Here is a 19,874-nt window from a genome sequence, read left to right as displayed (position 1 = left end):
TGTATGAAGCTCAAATTATAGTTGCATATGTTCTGTTGAACGATAACTTGTATTCCTGTATTTCACGTACGAGCATAATCATTTTCTATAAAATTCAATAAACTTAATAATAATAAAAAAAGAAATAGAATAAAAACATGACTTTTACAACTGCGCAAGATAATGCTTGGGAACTGATAACATTTATTGGGCTTGTTTGCCTGTTGTTTAAAACAATGTCTTGCCAAGGTTTTATGAACAATTGTGCGCATTGAAATCAAATACAAGTGTCGTATTGAAGTGTTCTCGTACTGCACTATTAACCATAGCATGGACACTGCACCCTCATCTGTTAGCTTGCTTGAAATTGTAATTCTCAAGAATGGCCTGAGATACATATGATACACAATACATTATATTGCTGTTGACTGTGTACAACAGTACTGTCACAGCTGGCTTTCCAGCATTGTGTGAGATCACCCGTCTAAGTTGCTTTCTTAAATTAACACTTGGTCTTGATTTTCTAAGAGTTGCACTTCTAAAAATAGCACAGCCGATGTGCCTGTTTTATATGCCTAATTTTAAGAAATGTGCTGGTCGCTTTCCATTTCTCGGGGGGGGGGGGGACCTGCACTCGGCACATGATGTACTAGCCAGTCCATTTGCATGCATTAGTCTTCGGTGTGTGCACCCACACCTAAGGTATCGTATGTTCCAAGCACCCACAAGGATTCTGGGAGCACATTACACCATAAAAGGCGCTGAAAGGGTCTGTCATCCTATAATGCCAAACAAATAAAAAATGATTGCCTTCCCTTTTTGAGGAACATAAATGCAGGTTCGATAGCAATGGACCATGATGCTGCTGACCCTACTAGACCCATGAATGCAAAGTAGTGTCCGAAATTACCGTTTCTGTGCCTCTTCCAGTCATGCACAGAAGGATGCTTTTTATTTTCACACATTAAAGAGCATCTTGTTTCTCAATCAGGAGGTGCTTCTGAAATGCTTGAAAACACCCCTGTTTACACCCTGGTTTATGCACATTTGCACAACATGGCAAATGCCTTTAAATGTGGACATCTATGAAAGGCACAATCTAATGCCCGTTCTTAATAGGGCTCAACATTTTGTAACACAAATCCATTAATTTGAAGCAGAAAACCTTTTGTGAATTGGGCACATTCACTCATAAAAAAAGAATCCATTAACAACTGTGAGTGGTCTGTGTTTTTTATGAAATGGGTTGTGACCTCTCAACTTTCGCGCTCTGAAACACTTGTGTATGAGTGCGATAGAAATAAAATATCAATATCAATAACTGAAGATCTCAGTGAAAACTGTCCTGATAACTAACATTCATCATAATTGATCTTGTTATGTCAAGGCCATGGAAAGCGATCTTCCAAGTCATTGGGCCTCATTATAACTCGCCCGGTATGGAAACAACGCTAGCGGTAACCTGCCGCCACTGTTGTTTCCATGCCGGACGATCACAACTGCTGCAGGCGGAGGCGTCAAACCCGCCAGGTCTGACCTGGCGGGTTTAACACCGCCCGCCTGCAGACAGACGTGGAAACACCAGCACCATCACGAGATGGTGCCGGTGTTTCCATGATCCCCGTTCCCATTGAGTCCTATGGGACTCAATGGGAATGGGGATTAACAGCATTCCGCCTCCGGAATTCCCGGGACACCAGGGTTTTAATGCCCTGGTATTTCCGGGAGTCACGGAGGCGGAATGGTAATACGAGTCCGGCGGTAACCAGGCGGCTTTACCGCCTCGATTACCGCCGGACTCGTAATGAGACCCATTGTCTTTTTTTGGCATTGATCAATTCAATCTATCTATCCATCCATCCATCAATTTCACTTTTTTTTGTCTAGGCTATTAAGTGGCACTGAAAATGCTACCTTTAAGCCAAAACTATTGTCATTAAAATAAGGGCTTCAAATAGGGGTTTTGAATTAGGGTCTGTAATGCATTTCAATGCAGCTGACATATGAGTATGGATTTGTGCTGTTTGGCTATGTGTCCCACCCATTTAACGCCCATCTCTAAGTGAAATCTATATGATTTTCTTCCCATTCCCACCCATCTCAGCTTAAACCACACCCCTTTTTGTACTCTTTCCCTTTTTTTGTGTTGTGTGCTCAATGTGTCAGGCATTTTTACTTCCAAAATGGTGGCTGCCATATGTTCATGTTAAGAAAAGGTTATTTGACTTTATTGATGCTTTTAAAAATATTGACTACAGCTTTGAAGTTATGTTACACATCTTAATGTCTTTTGTATTTAAAATTAACAAGTTAAAATAGTTAGGTTTTGGTCTAAAATGTCTTTGGAAATGGTCATATAGTGATTTGGGGGTGTTAGTCAAGTATTTTTAATGTAAGCAGCACCTGATTGGCTGTGCAGTGAGTGATCTCATTATGATGTGGGTGGTTCTCCAGTCTGTGTTTCTTTACCGAGGACAGCCATTTATTTCAATATCGGACATAAGTAATCTTATTAGTCTCTCACATGTATTGCGCATTTGCTGGAGCAGTCCCTGACCACAAAGGGTGCATGGCTTCATGTTCTTCTGTCACTGGTCCTGGATCCTGTAGATGTTAACATATACACACCTCTTTTTGAAGAAACTAGCAGCCTACTTGGCCATTGACCATCTAGCTTCTCAGTGTCTCTTTTTCAGGGTGATCTCTGAGTTGGATGAACAGGCACAAGTTGCCATTTTTTCTTGCAGAAGGATTGTGCCGACAGACACCTGGGCTTGGATGATGCAATTAGCCTCTGGAGCTAGTTAGCAAGATGGCTCAGAGGAGATGTGCCCCCTTTTCACTTACACACAGTGGCACCCGGCAGTGCCTGCTGGTTCTCTGAAGTCACTGGCAGTGCCTTTCAAGGAAGCCAACTTTGCCCTCTAAAACCCATTTCCATGTGTAGTCTCCTACTTGTGCGACTGGTTGCTCATCCCTTGCAGCAAGGAGCATGACCAGAGTGTCGGCCGTCTTTTAGGTCTCCCTAATGCAGTGGGCAGGAGGAGTCAGTGGACAGTTCTGCTGTGGGTTTTTTCGACTTTCGAGTGCTACCCAGTTTTGACTGCTATTGTTTGTTCATCTTTTGCACTTTCAGAAATCCAATAAGCAACTAACTTCTCAACCGACATCCTTTTTAGACTCTGGTTGTTAGTAATACAATGGCAACACAGAGTGTCCATATGGCCCCTACCTCGGTGCTGCCTTAAGTTCCTAGTTCCCTACTGAGCAGGCAGATTCCCCAAGATTCCCCAAGATCTACAGCATGACGTGCTGGTATCTGGGGTGAAATATGTTTTGTTTTGGCTGTACATTAAATGGGATTTCTTTCTTCATGTCTTGCTGTTGGGTGTCTAAGTGGCTTGCTAGCAATATTGCTCGACCATGGACGTTTTGGTGTAGGTATTGTTCGGTTTGGTTTGCACTGTTTTTATTGCTAAATGCTGCGCAGTGGTTCATCTGCACAGGTGATGCGACAATGGAAGAGGAAAGGTAGCAATCACCACAGTGCATGCATTTTATATTGTTGTGTCCAAAGACCATGTCATATGGCGGGTTAAAGGCCTTCACCCTGGAATAGAACATTCACTTACACAGGCTAAATAAAGAGCATTGTTGGTTTTATCAGAGATATTCTCGTAAGCACGGCATTGGTGCAGCATTAGAGGTAGTCCTTGTTGAAAAGTTTGTGTTCTATGCTTCGTATTCCCATTTTGTGAGATGACTGCGTTTTCTGGCCCGGCACAGAATGTCTGCTGAGAAAATCATTGTTTGCCTTGGGGGAGACAAGGTTCCCATTTTCGATAAGTGAGCCAGTAGCTTCCTCTACCATGCACAGTCTCATGGGTTGAAAGCCATGCTGCTCAGTTCTACACGTTCCTACTGGATTTGGTCCCCATGGGACAAAGACCTGCTTAAGTCAAACACAAATGAACTGTTGATGTACAAGTCCCGTTGTTTCATGGTGGGCATTACTTGGGAAAGAGGTGGTCCTTTGGAAGCCACAGTAGGAATAACACACTGACGAAGAGATAAGGGGTAGCAGGGTGTTCCAGACATAAAGCACATAAAGCTGCCAAACGAACCTTAGATTCAGGCATTAGAAGCTATCCAGACCAGCAACTGCACTGTCAAGGCATAAACAAACTGTCAAAGAAAATACAGGATACAATCATCCACTTGTAGTCATTGTTTCAGAAATAATGCAGCTTTATGCACACTTCCAATTTCTAATCAACCAACATTTGCACATCTTAAGGACATGCCACAGACGATAGACATCTCCAATTACCCTCTCGCGTCTGTTTCTGTAGCTGTGTAACATGAATGTCACATTAATGTGCCTAAATGCAAAATGAACATAAGAAAAACCATAACATAGCACTTCTGAGCTTGGAAGATGGAAGTCTCCAGGCGTGAGCATTTGGTTTTCGAGGATCTCCTAGATTTCAGATCTGGGTAAATGCAGCCCTATTCCTGCCCTGATACAGAGCAACTGGGCGGCCAGTGGTCGAAGTGAGTGGGAGCGGTTGGTAGCAGTGCTCCTCCACTTTTTTTAATTAAAGTTTACTGTTCCTATACTTGCATTTAAAAAAAGACACCATTCAGCAAATGGTTTCGTTTTAAAATAAAAGTGTAGGAACAAGTGAAAACTTGCACTTTCAGTGCAGTGCACTGAACGTTCCCTTAAACAGCAGGTTTGTTTCTTTGTATTGTGAGTGGGAGGAGGCGTTTTGATGGGGTTTGTGGGGAAGGGGACAGGCCAGCAGGGAACATAGTTCCACTACTTCTTTTTGTACACTTAGGCCACTGGTGGAGGCACGCAGACAAAGCTCACACGTTGAGTGAATGGGACCCTTTTGCAGTGAGAGGGAGTCTGTAAAGTAGACCGACACCAGAGTTAAATACAGATGGAGGAGAAGATAGAACATACGGATAAAGACAAAGAAAACCATTTGACGAAGAGTGCAAAGACAAGGGTGGAAATCACAGCTTTGGCAGCTGAAAAGTTCCATCTGAAAGGATTGTTTAGATGCTCTAAAGCTGACACCCACATGTCTGGGCTACAAATGCAACCTAGCAGGAAATGGTAAGAGAATTGTAAACAAGCATTGGCAACGCTAACCGTTTCAGCTTTTGTATAGGTCTGGGATATACATTTCATCAGGCACAGTAATAATAGTGCAACCTGGCCAGACAATTGCAACAGCCGGAAAATGGTGCGATTACCTGGGCACATGCTGGCAGTGCCTGCTTTATATTTAAAGCTGCATTTTCGACCTTCTGCACTTCTTATTCAAAAAGGCCCTGGGGCAACTTACACCTTCATTTTCTAAAGACAAAACCTGTTAAAAACTTGATTTGTTTTGCCACATCTTATCCATTTCCGTCTCTGCATGGTGCGGGAACCACAGCAGTTCATTTGTTGTGTTTCGCGCATGGAATCTGAGTGTGCCTCCACCTACATAGGTGTTTTTTATGCAGGCAAGACACAGGATCCATACGCCTTCAGCCAGCTTTTTAGAGTGTTGTAAGAGATTGTGAAGTCAGTAGGGATCCACTGTAAGGGCATCTTCAGTTTTAGTTTTTTGTTTTTGTATCTTTTGGTGGCATAAGCCACCACATTTCGCCAAAACATTGCTATTATAAGAAAGTGACTCCAAGAAGCAGTCTTTGTGGATGCCATGTCAACTGGAAATGCTGTGACATACAATGACCATGCACAAATTGCTAATTTCGGTTGCACTATGTGAATGTAATTCAATAGTGGGTTGTTTAACTTATTATCTCCCAATCAGGAGTACCGTCACTGTCACGTGTCTGTGTAACATTCGCGCTGAGTGATATGTTCCTCCGAAGCTCGGCAGTAGGGGTAGAGGAGATATCCACGTTGTGCAAAATATATTGGCCATCTTGGAGTTGTTTTGTTAACGCTAGACAGCAAGAATTGTTTGGGTGAAAACCACTTAATTCGAAGAAAAAAAATGAGGAAACACTAAATTATGATATAGACATGTGTTTCAAATATTATTTTCTAAATGTTTTTGCATGAAAAAATATACTGGCATATGATTTCATTTATGAGTGGGGAGCGTGTTTGTGTACAGTGGCTGGTGCACGTGGGGGCCACAACCAGCACCAGCAACCGAACCATTCAGCAGTACCGGACTAGTGAAACCGTCTCCCGAGACAGTCCCCATCGTAGGGACCGTGCTGCCGGCCTTGGAGGCTCCAACACACATGCGCACTGATTGCCTGATCCATGTGCTCTCAGCCTGCGCCAGCGCAAGTAAAGTTGCCTGATCAGCGCTTTCACCCACAGGAGGAAACACAAGAAATGGCATGGACAGCACGGCTGAGTGTGGATACTCTAGGTATACATGTAGATAACAGTCCACAAACATTGTAAGTGGCTGTTAATAGTAAATATACGTGCTGGGTCCAACGCTCTTTAATGAGGTTTCTCTGAAGCAGTGTAACCTGGTTTAAGCATCACACTCTCCTTCCGATGCAGACTGCATAGCGCTTAAGTGTTTTGTCTCAAGCCCTAACTGTCGAGTCTTGTAGCAGCCCACCCTTTCTGCATAGAGTTCGGCTCGCCCCGGGTGAGGAGAACTAGCTAGGGCCAGGGTTTTTAAATACACCGACTCCCTCCACCTATAGCACTGCATACTACCTCAGCGAGCAGCTACATTGGGCCTCATTACGACCCAGGCGGTAAGTTACCGCCTGGGCCGTGACTTTACCACCATGGCGTAAACTACGTTTACGCCATGGTGGTTGGCGGACTTACCGCCCCATTCCGACCCAGGCGGGGCGGTAAGTCCCCAATCCCCATTTACCCTTCCCCATTCCCATTTTTGCCCCATAGGGCATAATGGGAGTGGGGAAGGCGTTAATTACGCCACCGTAAATTACGGTGGCGTAATTAACTCCATGGTCCCTTAGCGCCATGGATTTTAACACCTGCTAAAAGCAGGTGTTAAAAGCACCATGGCGCTAGGGGACCTCGTACTCAGGCGGTAAGGGTCGGCGCTGTTAACGCTGCCGTAAACCCCTTACCGCCTGAGTTGTAATGAGGCCCATTGTGTCAGGAAAAGGGAGCACTCATCGCTGCGTGATGTGGAGCTAGCTCTTCCTACTGCGCCTGTGTATATGTATGGATCGCTGGTGATTGACGAGCCAACATGCTCTGACGCCTGTCTGCAGAAACACCCGCATGCACACCCTATGAGCTGAAACTATTCTCGTTTGCTTGCTGAAGTAAACATTGCGGAACTTGGGATCCTAAAATCCAACACCATTGCCTCAACCCTAATCGGGACTTTGGACTGCTAATCACAATGGCCACCCTTTATGGGTGAATGTAACGGGTGATGTTTTAAATACTAGTTCATGTATATAGTTGGCTAGCATTGGTGCTTCGAAGCGCTCATTCCGATGGAGATCATGAGAGAACGACTTCATTCATCATTTAAAACCTCATCATATGTGTCAGGGTGTGTATATACCAGTGGATTGGGAGCCAAACATACCAGGGCAATGCCTTCAGGAGTCAGGACCCACAATGCACAAACAGTTTGCAGACCTACCAATAATCTGGGCCTGATTGACAAAGCGTTTTCAATGGGATTTCCCTTTGAAAAACGCGTTTGTTAATCATGCCCAATCTCTATAGGAACTGACCATTGCTTTCCAAGAGTGGGTGAGCAATCTCCGTGCACTGACAGCCTGGCACAGTGCATTCGTTTCAGCTATTAAGGAGTCCTATTTAAATCGGACATACGCGCACTTAGCACTCAAGGGGCGAATCCTTTTGATTATATTTAGTTTGCAGCAGTTCTCAGCTTGTGTTTTCTCTGGTCTTGGAGAATCTTAACACGGTCATGTGCAGGGCCGGCCTTAGGGGCAGCAGCGCCCTGGGCGAATTGGTGCCCCCCCCTTTCCCCGCGCGCCCCATGTCAACTGGGGGCGTGGCCACGGAGTGAACTTTTTTTTAAACCTCCTCGCTGCGGCGAGGAGGTAATTCTATGAATAGGGTGCATTTGCACTCTATTGTTTCTAAATGCGCTCCGCTGCTGCAGGTGCATTGACTAACAATGAGGCGCCTGCCGCCACTATGCCAGCTCGGGGGAGCCCTTGAAAGACTCTCCCGAGCTGGCGTGGGGCTAACGGTGCCTTTTGTTGGTTAAGGCGCTTGCGGCAGAGGGGCCCATTCGGTGACAATGGGGTGCTGAGCACCCGATTCACATTGAATGCGCCCGCCTGCTACGCCTTCTCCCGCCGCCAGGTTGGGGGAGCCCTTGAAAGACTCCCCTGAGCTGGTGTGGCGGGTGCTAAAGGTGCCCTGGGGAGCGCGGCGCCCCGGGGCGGTCGCCCGGCTCGCCCCCCCCCTAAGGCCGGGCCTGGTGATGTGACCCACTTCCACCAGGGTCTTTCCACAGCACGGTTGATGTATGGTACCATAACTGATAAGAGCGTAAGTTCAATGCAAACACATAAAGCACCAGACATAATGGAGCAAAGCACGAAGTGTAGCACTATGCCACTGCATGGCCATATGTGTGCTAAAACAGTGGCAAGCACTGAAAGTGTGTGTGTGCCTGTAAATCATGTTCACAATCATACACAGTGTACTAATGTGGATCTTGGCAGTGATGTGATCCGTATGTAACATGCGGAAATGTAAAACTACATTCATGTCCCTGTCAGACATCGAAGCCAAAAATGCTCAGACCATATTTCATTGATACCACTTACAAAAGGTGTCAGTGCGTGCTTACCCACTACAGGTTTACGTTAGTTTAAAACATGCCTACAAGTTACAAGTTGATCTTTATCCTTCCAAAGGATGCAATATTTTTCCAACACAGGGATGTTATACCATGCACCACATACTTCTAGTACTCGTAATTTTGTTTATTAGCACCTTGCGGAGGGAGTCAACCAATCAGGAGGTTAGGAATGCAGGATGAAACTGGCGATCTAAGCCCGCGTTCGAAGCTGCCTGATGGCTGGTTCACCTGCTCAATATTCCCCCCACCCTCTGTTCCCTTTTTAAAAATCCCCACTCACCACCTACCTGATTGCGGCAGTATCGCTGCCGCAGCTGCAGCTGCTGCACCTTCTGCTCCAATTCGGTTTGGCCACCATCGAAATGGAAGAGGGGCTCCATAAGGAGCCCCGTCTTCACATTCCATGGCAGCCATCTTTGAACAGTCTTTTCATACCATGAACAGGATGCCATGAGGCGACCCGTTCACGGAATGAGAATACCTAAAATGAGCCCCGTCTCAGCCCACGGGACGGGTGGATGCTAATCACATTAAGCACCCGTTCCAAGTGCAGAAATGGGTGATAACATCTTTATACCCTCATTAAACACCATTGCTTCGCTCTGGCCTTTGCCATAATCTTAACTGCAAACATTTTCTGCTGTATTGTGGACAGGGACATTGCTGTGGTTTGAGTCAAGTAAACTGCAATGTAGCAAATGTTTGAAGACATTTTAAACTGCTATCACACTCATACATCAATCCCATATCTGAGCATGTTTCTTAAATGCGTGCATCAATATACCTCTACGCTCTTCCCAATGTGGTGTCCAGGCTATTGCATTGAAATATTCTTCGTTGATGTTTTTAAATTCGAGTAGGGACTTTCCAGCCCTGCCACTGTTGATCTTCTTCATAATAGTAAGTATTGAATGTTCTACAGAGGTCATTTTCTTTATATATAAGATACCTCTGTTCATTTATTTACTATTATTGACATAGAGACGTGGCCCAACTCTAATTTAATAGTAGCAATCATGGTTCCCTAGAATAATTGCAGCAAATGATGCCATATCCCTCCCTCTAATTTCCCTTTTTATATAGCACATAGCACACTTTGTATTCCTTCAGTGCTGCACAGGCTATCTATCCTCACCCCCTTTATACCCTCTTCATACTTTCCCCTGGTCATTACTGCATGCCCTATCATTCCTCCTTCTCACTTTGGAGTCTAGCCCGCTGGCCTATGTGAGTGGTCAGAAATGTGATGCAGACAACTTTCTTAAGAGTTTTCATGATTAGCCATTTCATCAAATCAAAAGGTTGGATTAACGCCTCACCATCCCTATCCTGACGAGGATTTCCCTGCCTAAAATAAACTAAAGGAAATACTCTAACAAAAGGATATCTGTGCCTCACACTTGTACAATCAATAAAACAAGAAGGAAATGCATGGCAGGTCAGTTCAACAGATATATATATTGCATATGATAAAATTCACAATAAGACCACTGTCTTTTCTCATAGCTTGGGTGAATTCCCCTTCCCCAAATCTGAGCAAGGTTTCGCTACACAGTTAAAAAAGAAAACAAGGAAATCCAGGTTTGCAACACAGTTGAAACACAGTTCTTGAGGATTCAAACTTAATATTCAAAACGTTCTATTGTCGCAAAAATGTACTAAAAGAATTAATATGTGCCAGCTCCTCCTGGAGTAAGAACAAGCAACAATTGTCTTTGCCAAGATGATTTGTCACAACTTTGATTTATGAAGAAATGTAACTCCTCTACAACAGGTTTACACAATTCATCTTTCAATGTCACAATTCACATGAGTTGTCTTTGTTAGAACCACAGCTCAGCACTTGTATCAACTACTACCTGTTTTATTCCTGTACCAGGTCTTCTACAGCAATCACTTGCCATACAGGTCTACTCTCCCGCCCCCTCTATACTTCACAAAAGAAAAGATAGCTACAGTGGTAACTTCCAACTTGGAACAACAACAACCTCACAAAGCTGACATCAAACTTTAAATGAACTTCGGGGAAACAAGGAATCACTTTAGTGGTTTTCAAGACTCCTTTGCAATGATGCTCCTCTCCCTATGGATACTTGTTAGGGTAAATTCTGGGGTCGGCAGAGCCGTACCTAAGGTCGCAGACCTCCAGCTCTCGGAAGGCCCTAACTCCTTCCAGGGTCCCAAAGAAGTCGAGATCCACACAATGAGCACAGGGTTACTGCTGTTTTATTATGACAAACAAGCAGGGATCACACGCATGGAGCAAAATCCAGTCCAGGCACATCTCACCGATTTTCGGCAGGGAGGCAACTTTTGTACACTTGTGACGTCACAATCAGCGTCACTTACCAAAATCCTTCCCTGAACCTAACGCCACTCCGGATTGGCTCGGTGAGTGGTAGGTCCAGTATAGAGACATATAGGGTGCAAGGTTATTGGTGGCCACTGTGTCAGGTGGTGTACTTGGATCCTCCCTAAAAATGGCTACCTGAAAAGTGTTAAATTAGAAAGCCCAATGATTGGCGGGGGATTCCCGCTGCCAGCCCCTAGCCCCCGTGTCCTCATTGGTCAGGCTGTGGGCCCCCAAGCCTGGGACTACCGTTGTTCCCAGCCCACAAGACACCTGCTCATGTACAGTGTTCATCGATAAGGTGTGACTATGTGACAGTTTGTAGCAATGGGGTGCTTCTACTAATGCTATGACAGTGGTCTATTCCCAGCGCATGTTGTAGGTGGATTGTTGCAATTTGTTGCAAGCTCGGTCCCAGACCTGAGACGGCTGCATCTTCCCAGCTTCCAGGCCTTGGCACCATGTCAGTTTGGCTGAGTCACGTGTGAGGGGACCGTTGGTGAGGCCGAATTACTTTGATTTGATTTGTATTTTGGCTTGGAATATTCTCTACTGTAGCCGGTCTCACCATGCGTGTTGGGTGAGGAATGTCACTTGCAACATCATGGCCTTGGTGGCTGCGGTCCCTGCCAGCGCTATTCTGCTTGCAAAGCATCTTGCGGCTTGGGATGTCTGTGAGACGATTCTGGCTTGCTGGATTTTCCTAAGGACTACTTCAGCTCCGATTATGCATTCGGCGTAATTGTCCATAGGTTTAAGGCATATCATGGTAAGTCAGATCCCTTGAATGCTCCTGTCCATCCATAGGGTCAATAGCGTATAGCATCTGCAAGCATAGGCACAAGCTCTTCTGTCTTCTTGCATTTCAGCGGTGCTATAATCAGCCTAAGTGGCAAAATAATAAACATGCAGACAGTATGTATATGTCACTGTCGTCTAGCTCATAGAACTGTATGCGTGGGTTTTTCAGGTGGATTGGTGTATGAGTGTCCCAAATGTGCAGAATACACTTGTGCTTCCTGTCTAACACAGCTATGTCGTCATGGCATCTCTAACCACCTGCAGCATAGCTTGTGGAGATGTCAGTCAATTCAGTCCATATAGTCCTCTCCAGCTCGGTCTTGGCCATCCTGGCTTGCTTTGGATAGAGTCCGCACCATCGCAAGGTTGTATGGTCAGGTGACCGGGTACCACTCGTGGTACGTATCTATGGTGGGAGCGGTGGGGATTGCACCCGGATACGGTCAGTGGTCATTCTGTCAGGGATGCTTCTTCCAGTTGGGGGCTCCCTCGGGAGGGAAAGGACATTCAGATTTTCCCTCTTCATAATCTTCTCCATAAGGGCAGCCTGTTTGCTACCTCTCTTTCCCGTCTATACCAATAACCAAATAGTGACCAGGATTTGATAACACTTTGCTTCTGTCTTGGCTTTGGCAACGTGAGTTTGTCACCTGAAGATCTGTAGTTCCTAACACATAAGTAGCAAGTCTTACAACCCATGGGTTTTCCAATACTCCCCTCTCGCCTTAAGCAATTTTGTTATATTGGTATTGCTGAGTTTTTAAGTACTCTTGGCTTGGGTATGCTTGAAGGCTTAACTTTTTTTGTTTCGAACAGTTTGGTATTCAGATCTACAACCACTGCTTCTTTCAATCACACACTAGTGAAACGGCCTGCCGTTAACATGTGGACAGCGTCTGAGCACTCCGGAGTCACTTGCAAGCTGTGAACTCACCGGGTATGTTGCTCGCTGATGCTCTGCTTGGTGTTCGCAGATCTTCTGTCATTGTGGATCCTCGGAATCCGGCGAACAGCCTCCTGTGGTGCACCCGGCTCGCCACCACTTGGAAATGGTGCTTAAAGAGAGCCCACTTCCCTTGCTACATCTGCTTCCTGCTGTGCAACCTCTTCACAACGAATCTTCAATGGGAAAGTAGGAGGTGGAAGGCCCAGGGGCTTAAGATGGGAGGTGGGCTTGGTAGGGGAGGGAGACACGGAAGCGGGCAGCACCTTTCAGGTGCTAGCCCACTTAGCATGCAGGTGGTGGGGTGGGCCGCTGGCCCACAGTACAATGGAGACACAGACTCCAGGGCGCCCATAAACTGCGAGGAGGTGGCAGGGGCAAGTGACGACAGGCAGTCACTGCCCCTGACACCCACATCAAAGGCCCCACTCCCATTCAGGCAGATGGGAGACAAAGGGCCGGTCGATGCTGCAAAGGAAAAGAGGGGCTGCCTGCCCTCAGGCCAATTCTGGCCTATATCTGGAGATGGGTAGGCAGCCTCCTGTCTTCTTTTCCCCTGCCCCTGCAGCATGGCAGGAGCACTGCTGCCACCGTTCTGCGAGAGATGGGCGATAGTAAGTAAAAAAAAAACTCCCTCCCACCCAGTGGTAGACACACTACCAACTTGTGAATAGTAGACAACCAGGACAGGCACCAATGAAAACTTAAAACTAACGGTTTAAGAGCTGGCAACAACCAAAGGCATTAGTGCACAAGTTTGCTCGAAAAAACAAGTTACCACAGGACTTATTGTTCCAATGTAAGTGGTAACTATCAACCAGCACCAACGCTGCAGGTGGCGACATCACAGAAAGTAAGTATAATAGGCCTCTCGGGATATAATTAAATAACAAAAACCACAGGAGCAGGTTGCCGGCTCAAGGTGAGTTATAGTTAGCCGAAGCCCAGTGATACACCTACAGGGAGGTGAAAACACGAAATTAACATGAAAGGCAAATGCTTTAGGGTCACAGGAACATGCAAAGTAAAAAAGTTATCATGTACATCTAAGGAATCATTCGAATAAACAAACCAATGGGCAGGTTGCCCTACTTGAAGTAGAGTTGGTTGTTTGTCGAAGCCCAGTAGATGCCTCTCTGGTTTGAATCTATATAACCAAACCACATTGGGCAGGTGGACAAACCTGAAGCAAAAGTGGAAGGAAGCAGAGGAGCGGTAAAAGACCTCTATGCAGTCAGGTAAATGTGGAAATCAAATGGGCAGGTTGCCAAACTTCAGGTAAAGTCGGAGGCAAGCTGAAGTCAGTCCATGCCCCACGGGAATTAATGAAATTACCAACCCATAGGGGCAGGTGTCGAAACTATAGGAAAAGTTGAGGAAAAACAAAGCCAAGGAAACGCTGTAAGGTTCACGAATAGAAAAACCAAACCGCAGAGGCAGGTAGCCACGCTTGAAGTAAGTATGGACACATGCAGAAGCCCAGTTATCCGCCATGAAGGATGGAAAGCATAAAATACCAAGAAGGCTACACCTTACGAGGCATTCAAAACGGTCAAATAATAATAATAATTCAAAGGCCAAGAATGGAGATAAACAGGGGCAAGGGACCAAGAATCCAACTAAGAAAACATGAGTAAAGTAAAATGTCAATTTTAACACCAAATTGGGAGACACAAAGGCTAAAACGTCTTAAAAAATTTGTCAAAACATAATAATATACTAATGCAACGGCTCAAAGAACCCACCCCCCAGGAGAAACAATGCGATAACAACGCATAGGTGGTTTCAAACACAAGTGGATCATGAGCTAAGTGAATGCTGCAAGGCTAAATCACATTCAAAATGGTTAGTTATTACAACACAGGCCCATAGAACCAACCGCCGAGGAAAACAATGCAATAACAACACATAGGGGGTTTCAAAACACAAGTGGATCATGAGCAGGCAAAAATCCTAGCAAGGCTCTAAGAACCCACCCCCTTTGAAAAACAACATGATAAAAGCGCATGGGGGGTTCAAAACACAAGTCGATCAGGAACAGGGTTAAATCCTAGTAAGGCTCCATGTACCCAACCTCAGCTGAAAAAATGTACATTCATAGCACTGAGGGGGTCTCATAACACAAGTGGATCAGGAGCAAGCTAAAAACCTAGTAAGGCTCTAAGAACCCAACCCCGCTGGAAAACAAGCAAACATAAGAGCATAGGGTGTTTCATAACACAAGTGGATCAGGAGCAGGGTAAAATCCTAGTAAGGCTCTAGAACCCACCCCCACTCCTAAGCAATCCAACAAGCGGGCTCAAGGGGGTCCAAACGCAAGTGGTTCATGAGCAGGGTAAATTCCTAGTAAGGCTCTTAAAAACCCACCCCCGGTGGAAAAAATAGTCCAATAAAAGCACTTTAGGGGGTATCATAACCAAGTGGATCAGGAGCAGGGTAAAATCCTAGTAAGGCTCTAGAACCCACCCCCGCTCCTAAGCAATCCAACAAGCGGGCTCAAGGGGGTCCAAACGCAAGTGGATCAGGAGCAGGGTAAAATCCTAGTAAGGCTCTAGAACCCACCCCCGCTCCTAAGCAATCCAATAAAAGCGCTTTAGGGGGTCTCATAACACAAGTGGATCAGGAGCAGGGTAAAATCCTAGTAAGGCTCTAGAACCCACCCCTGTTCATAAGCAATCCAATAAAAGCGCTTTAGGGGGTCTCATAACACAAGTGGATCAGGAGCAGGGTAAAAACTTAGTAAGGCTCTAAGAACCCACCCACGCTGGAAAATAATCAAACAAAAGCGCACAGGGTCTCATAGCACAAGTGGATCAAGAGCAGGGTAAAATCCTAGTAAGGCTCTAGAACCCACCCCCATTCATAAGCAATCCAATACAAGCGTTCAAGGGGGTCAACATGCAAGTGGATCATGAGCAGGGTAAAATCCTAGTAAGGGTCCAAGAAAACACCTCCGAAGAAATAACAACCCAACAAAAGACTAAAACACATGGAAAATGGTCAGTTATTAATACACAGGATCAAAGAACCCACCCCTGAGGAGAAACAATGCAACAACAGTGCATAGGGGGTTCAAAAACAAGTGCTTCATGAGCAGAGGGAACGTCAATTGAAACACCACATTTGTATTCACAAAGGCTAAAATGCCTGCAAACAATTGTCAAATTATAATAATCTACAAACTTAATGGCTCAAAGAACCCACTCCTGAGGAGAAACAATGCAATAATAACGCATAGGGGGTTTCAAACACAAGTGGAACACGAGCCAAGAAAACGTTAATACTTCAGCCTGTGAGCATGGAAGGGCACAAGCCCCAAACCCAGATCAGGTTGGCTGCAAGTGGAAACACAAGAACCCACCTCAGAGGAATCAGGTTGGCTGCAGGTGGAAACACAAGAACCCACCTCAGAGGAATCAGGTTGGCGGCAGGTGGAAACACAAGAACCCATCACTGAGGAATCAGTTTGGCTGCAGGTGGAAACACAAGAACCAACCGCTGAGGAACCAGGTTGGCTGCAGGTGGAAACACAAGAACTCACCTCAGCTCAAGAACCCAACTCTGAGCTGAAAAGGTATTAGCGCCTCACCACAAAGAGATCAAGGGAAGGACTCTGCCCCCAAACTGCAGACTAGGGAAGGCAACCCAATGCTCCAGAATTCACTAAAGAGATAAAATATTGCAAAAAACCCCATCAGGGGCCCAAACAATTACAAGTGGGGCACCAGAGCGATAAGCAGGTATGCACATGCCCCAAAGCACACATACCTCTCCCACAGACATGGAAAAGACAAAATGTATGAAGAGGAAAGTAAACTGAAAATCAAAAAGGAGACAACAGACACAGCTCACACGCTGGGTCCACCGAACATCACAAGCTTTTGTATGTAGGCGGAAGGGATCAGCCTCGAGTTTGGCCCTACGCAGAAATAGGGCCCCAGCTCACCTGATCCCTTGTTCCCCAAAATATTTGTGTGACATTATCATTATGTCTGGGTGGTTTTCTTTCCACTACAGCTTATGATGTAATTAAGCGTGTGGCCAAAGTTTTTCCACCCTACCTCTTGTTTGGCCTCCTCTTTATTGCACTGTGTTACTGTCACCTGTCACACCCTGCATGGCTCCCGCACACCAAAACACTTCCAGGCTTATTCCCTTTTCATATGCTTCCCACTGCGCAGCCTCTGCAACAGGCACAACTTGAGGCAAAGACCCTCTCAGGACCTGCCACAACCTCTGGTTTTACAGTGTTCTCTCGCCTCCAGCTACAGCTGCATATACAGCCTGCACTGCTTTCTTCTCTTCTGCTGTTGTAATGCCTGCACCTGAGGGGGCTTTGTAAGCCTTTCAGTCTCCCTCAGATGTAGGTCATTAATACCAATTAGCTGACCACTCCTACAGCAGTGTTTGTCTGCATCCCTCTTCCACGTCCCAGCACTGAGGCAATTATGGGACTTAATGTCCCTACTAACAAAGTTAGTTTTCTTAAACTTTCCTACTTTGCTGATTTGATTTCCACTCTCTACAAAATGTATTGAAGGAGTATTACATACATGATCCATCAGTCTTTTTTGGAAAGAGGAATAAAGTTGTCTATTCTTTCTGCGGTTGTTATTCACAAACTTCCTTTTATTACCTCCTTTGGAGTTAGGGAAATGTCTAGCACTATGGGTTTGAGAAGTGGTTTTATTCCATTTTATACCACAGAAGTTCTGGTGGATTTCATCTACATTATGGTGTTCAACATATGCACCAGCTAGGTTATTGTGGCAACAAGCGATTACATCCTTTGGCATTTATGATATATCTTCCGCAAAGGAAGGCAAATAGGGTCCCTCACCCCATGGATTCCTCTCACTTCCCTGAGCCTTTTCTCCTCGAAGGTGATCCTCCCGCAGAGCACCCCCTCTGAGGTCAGGATTAGGAAGCGTCTGCCTTTCCCTTGCCACCAGGGAGGAGACTTTAGGCAGAGCTTTAGTGAGGGATCCGTAAGATTCATCACATCTACTCCACCCTTCTCTTCCCCAATGTACCCAACCTCTTTATATCATCTCCCTGCCCATCCTCCTCTTTTCCCACCCTTACCCTCGCTTTCCCCCACCTTCTCGTACTACTTTCACAATAGTCCTTCATCACTGATCATTTTGATTCTCATAACATCTCTCTAGCAGCCATATGCATCCCTGAGACTTTGCTCACGCTTGTTGACTCTGCTACACTTGTTGTACTACACACTGATTTTGCAATCTTCTCTCAATCATCCAGGACAAGGGGTGGGTTTATCTTAATGATTAGCAAGGCCCACACCTTTACACCATTCCCTGTGATTTTATATCACTACCATTTACAACCACCCCTATCACCAACCCCCTTATTTATCAATGCATGGAGCCTCTCACTTCCTTTTCCTATGATCTTGGCCTACTCCTTGACTTTCCTTCCACTGAAACCCCAATAGGATTCTTGGGAGACTTCAAACTGCCCAATGTCTCTCCCACGCAATAAGCTGAACTCAACTTCCTCCTGCCTATCCACATTGCAACCCTTCTACATTAATTTACAATATTAAACTTTTGATAGCTTACTATTGTTTGATCTAGACCCACGGAACAAATCCATCAACATCATCAACCAACCCCACTCAGGTTCCTACACATAGTTTCAGAATCCCTGTATTGGACAACACCAATAGCTGATTATATATTTAATGTATTGTAACAGAGTTATACATAGCATGTCTTTTACCATTATGGTGGCGACTGAGACTCAGCTCTGCAAGAGGGGGTGGGGTTGAAGTGTGCATGCTAGTGTGAGTTAGATTAGACCAGGTGGTATTTTTAAACTAGTTTAAAAACTAGGCATTTTCCCATCCAAGGAAAGTCGAATCTGGGTGATTTGCATTGCGCATTCTTAAATTTAACGTCTGTCTTAACTTGCTCTGTCTCTGTGCATCCTTTAGTCTTGCTCTCCTAGGGTTGCTGTACTTGTATTTTGTGCCCCTCCATTGTTTTTTGCAGCGATCTCTGTCCTCCCCTGCCCCGGTCTTCCGCCCACACTGTTCCCTACATTCCCCTTGTAGTTTGTTACCGGCTTGTACTTCTGGTGTGTTTACCACTGTGTGAACCCTCCCCTCCTGTGCATCCTGTGTGGCGGAGCTCTGGATTGTGCTTCTTTTCCTCTTTCTCTCACACTCTCCTCTTATCTCCGTGCACCCTCTATTGTGCTCTCAATCTCTCCCATCTTCTCAAACTGATATTCTATCTCCTATCCTATCCCTCTCAATAAGTCTGGAGGGAAAAAAGTTCAAGAAGGATATCCTGATCTCCAACCCAGGCCTACTCATTGCTGATACCTACATCAGCACTTGATCCAGACAGACTTTCACTGACATTGTCTTTGTCGTTCCCTCTTCAGACCTATCAACCCTTCATATGGTCTCTGTTCTCTCTCCTTTCTCCTCCTCTCCCATTAATTGCAGCACTGGATGGGAGGTCCTCTTGGTCTCCTTCCACTCCTCCTTAGCCATCATTAATGTCTATAAAAATGGTACTGTCATGGTTCTGGGCTCTAAACCCAATCTCCTCCTTCTTGATAGGTGTCTCCTGTGTTTTATCAACTTCATCCCTTCTCCTGTTTCTCCTTCTACCTCCTCTCTGTCTCTCTGCCAACTCTTTCCTCCACCTCTGCCTCCTCTCTGGCACCCTCTTCCTCCTCCTCTCTGGCCACAATGCCACCTCCGTCTACTACCTCTGCCTACTCTCAGCCCCCTCTGCCACTTCAGCTGGGTGTACCTCACTCTTGTTCCCCACCCGGGCAATCCTTTAAAAGAGGCAACCTGCTCCACGTAGCTACTATCAACTCTGCTCTGGTGTCAAACACTCCACTGACATCTGCCACCTCCTCGAAGACCTTGACCTTGATGTCCTTGCTCCCACTGCGACATGGTTCACTAGTACCTCTGTCACAA

General features: G+C 45.7%; 1 protein-coding gene across 1 annotated transcript in view; it reads left to right on the top strand.

Annotated features, from left to right (window-relative positions):
* Positions 1–19,874, top strand: part of LYPD6 (LY6/PLAUR domain containing 6) — a 290,041-nt gene that overhangs the window by 81,205 nt on the left and 188,962 nt on the right. The gene's annotated exons all lie outside the window — the stretch shown is intronic.

This window comes from Ambystoma mexicanum, chromosome 9 (genome assembly GCF_040938575.1).
Source record: "Ambystoma mexicanum isolate Mex_15411 chromosome 9, UKY_AmexF1_1, whole genome shotgun sequence".
NCBI lineage: Eukaryota > Metazoa > Chordata > Amphibia > Caudata > Ambystomatidae > Ambystoma > Ambystoma mexicanum.
Note: the sequence above shows the minus strand (reverse complement) of the source record. Positions and strands in the feature narration are given on the sequence as shown.